At 37.4% G+C, this 3,445-nt stretch overlaps 1 protein-coding gene across 1 annotated transcript in view; it reads left to right on the top strand.

Annotated features, from left to right (window-relative positions):
• Positions 1–3,445, top strand: part of DIAPH2 (diaphanous related formin 2) — a 1,278,863-nt gene that overhangs the window by 1,063,756 nt on the left and 211,662 nt on the right. The window lies entirely within an intron of this gene.

The following is a 3,445-nucleotide window of genomic DNA, read 5'->3' as shown; positions in this document are numbered from 1 at the left end:
CACAAGTTTCAGCTTGGTGATGTTTCTTCATATAACTGTAGACTTTGCAAAAATAAAAATCAGAAACAAGGACTCCCACTGTGTTTAATATTAAACGTTTTTAATTGATATTTTATGAGCATGGGTTTAGGTGGAAGATACTTGAAAACTGTAAGTGTAATTAAATCACTGAAAGTAACTGGCCCTAAGGATGTCACATTAGCAATTTACAAATAAGGAAACTAAGGCAGTGCTTGCTTCCAGAGGCCATTTTGGTTTTGCAGTATAGTATATTCTCTATTATTTGTGTTAGCGAGAGGGAGAAGCACAGATAATCCAAGATCCTAAAAAGTCCCAAAGCATTGGAATAAATTTGTGTGTATATTTGATTAGTAACAAGTAAAGCCACACTGTGAACAGTGGCCTCAGGGAAGAAAAAACATTAAAACAAACAAAAATAGGCTCCATCAATCAAGAGGAACTAGAAAGTTTTCCTCCTTTTCTGTTCATTCCCTTTAATTGAGGTAAATAATAGCTCCTCCCCAAATAATCCGAGTAGGCTCAGCTGTCTACCTCCTCTAAGTAAGATTTTTATATTTTTAGTTTATATATTACTTGAAATAGAGAAAGAAAGTAGGTGTGTTGAGTTTCTAAAAGGCTCTTCATGATTAGAACGCTACCGGGAGAAATAAATGAAAGAAAAGGGAGTGGGTGATGAATAGCAAACGTGTAAACTCTATATAATTTAGATTAATAGGATTTGCCTTGAGTAGTCTACAGTTCAAAACATGTCCTGTATTTGAATGGAAATTGTTAGCTTTTTTTTTTTTCAGGGTCTTGTGGGTGGCATGGCCACTACCTTTGTTGTTATTGTTTTAATTGTGCTTTAGATACAAATTTACAGAGCAGAATTTGTTTTACATTCAACAGTTTGTGTACATTTGGTTTCATTCCCGACTACCATCCCCAACCCAACCCACTCTCCTCCCCTCCCTTACCTGTGAACCCCCTTCCCTGTGCCCTTCTTAACTATGCACTCCTGTCTGCCCAGCTTTCCCTCCATGTGAATGCTGTCCCTCTGGTGCCCCAGGGCCGATTGCTCCAAGGGGTGTATCTCCCTAGAGTAGGTGGGTGCATCACCCCATGATAGTCTAACAAATCAATGAAAGAAATGGAGCCCAGTACAGAGTTTAAAAGCTCTTGGTAATCGTAAAATTCATTGCAGGACACAATATATGTTTTACTCATATTTTTCACATTTTGGCAATACCTGATTGGTACTTATAAACATTCCACCTCTGCTATTCATGGACAGTCCCTAGCAGATTAGCCTAGAGGTAAGATTTGGTTGACAGGAGAGAAGTGTTTTGGTTGGTATATAAGACTAATATATATATATATATATATATATATATATATATAAAACAATAAAGATGGCCTAGAATAAGAACGGAAGACTGGATAAAAGAAAAGAAAATATGCATTTACCTGTTCATATTCATTTTTTAAGGTAATGCTGCATGGCAGAACACCAGGAGTACTGTACAATATGTAACTATGAGGCAGCCATTCCACCTATCCTCTCCTCAGTCTTTATCTATAAAATGAGAATGTTCTACCATGTTATCAGAGGTCCCTTCTGCTTCTTAAAGAATATAAAAACCTTCACTGATCTTTCTTGAACTATCAGAGGAATAGTAGTCAGTGAAAAGCAGACTGAAATAATTTTCTATCAATTCAGTTCTCCATTAAGAAGCTGATAAGTAAAAGCATGTTCTTTTGTGCCTTTAAAGACCTGCTGTAATCTTACCAGGCTGTTTATTTTTTAAAATACATTTGCTGGGCTCTGTTTGATTAGTCTCACTCACACCTCACACTGACTCTCTAAAGACTGTACTAAGAGAAGGATCATTCCATGCAGTTTCTGTGAGTTTGAAACTCAAGTTTGTCAACTCTGAAATACCAAGGATATATTCACAAACTGCATAATTTTTACAGTATTGATTTTAAGTAATCTAAATTGAGGTCTGTGTTAGCTAGAATGCCTCCATAAACATATAGGGTCACAAATATCAGCCTCTTTAGCTCTGACAGTCATTCCAAGTGGCACCAGCCAAGGAAATGTCCAGAGGTAAAAAGAAACTACAAATCAGACACTGGCTATAGTTGGGAAAGCGTGTTGGACATTAGTAGAGGAGCTTGAAGCAAGGAAGAAGGAAGACGCAGACTTTAGAAGGCTGCCAAAAATCTCTCCTGTCTGCTTGCCTCATTATAGAAGCAGCAGAACTGAGGACTTGTTCAAATTACTTCATTGTCTCTGCCTTTCTTAGCTAGATCATTGTTTCCAGCTGGTCCCCGTTTGTTTTCATGTTCTTAGGCACCTTATTTTGTTCCTTTCCAAGATTGCATTTTCCTTGTGCTGTTACACGTTGCCTGTTCAACATTGGCATCCTTGCCCCTTTCCAGTAACTTTCACAGTGATGAGATAAAAGCAGAAGAAACCAAATTACAAAGAAAGCTAATTTTCCCCAGTAAAGAAAGAGGAAACAGCCCCAAAATTCTGAAATCAGAGTGGACCACAAACAGCAAAGATATACCACTTTACTTGCCATCACCATTGTCACTGCTTACAGATGAAAATTACTGTCTGTAAAATACAGAACTCTACAATTGTGTTTCTCATTGTAGTTTTTTCAATTCCATATGTAAGCAAAGTTAGGTGGTAGACTGTATTCTTCATTAGAAAATCAAAATGTTCATAAGTGGTATGATTAGTTGCCTAAATTATAAATCTTGCACATTAAGCCTATGTCCTGTCCCCAAACCACACTACATTAGATAACTCAGAAGGAGCCCCAGATATTGCCTCTAGCCCACTCAGCTGAGTGTCCTGTCTCAATTAAAGGTACCAAAAAACATCTCATGGGAGGCTATTATATCAGGAAGGATATTGTACACCACCAGAGCTCCTTCACAATAGTTAATAACCAATAAATAGCCAATATGCTGTACTCATACATACTGGCTGACTATCGACCAAGATTACAGGTTTTGCTGATTTCAAAATCATACACTGGGAAATGAACCCTTAAACTTTCATTAATTTTTTGTATATCTGTTCTGTGATAGGTACTATGCTAGACATCATTAAAAGTGCAGAACTAATTAAGATTGTCTTACTTATACGAACCTTGTGTCTACTAGGAAAGATGTTTAAAAAAGTATAGAAAGAACTACAGAATAAGGCAGAAGATAGTAGGTATCATGCAAGAGGTATTAATAATATACTATGTGAGTATCGAGGAGGAAGATAGACCTGATTGGAAATACCAGGGGAAAAAAAGTCATGGAGAAAAGGGCTTTGAAATATAAGTGCAAAAACGGCAGGGAGGCCACATGTTCTGACCTCCTCTAACCCTACAAGGGGAAGGCAGGATTACCAGCAGTAACCCAAGGCTTATTACTG

The sequence above is a fragment of the Orycteropus afer genome, unplaced genomic scaffold (assembly GCF_000298275.1).
Source record: "Orycteropus afer afer isolate SDZICR_OR568_19922 unplaced genomic scaffold, OryAfe1.0 scaffold00165, whole genome shotgun sequence".
Taxonomy (NCBI): domain Eukaryota; kingdom Metazoa; phylum Chordata; class Mammalia; order Tubulidentata; family Orycteropodidae; genus Orycteropus; species Orycteropus afer.
Note: the sequence above shows the minus strand (reverse complement) of the source record. Positions and strands in the feature narration are given on the sequence as shown.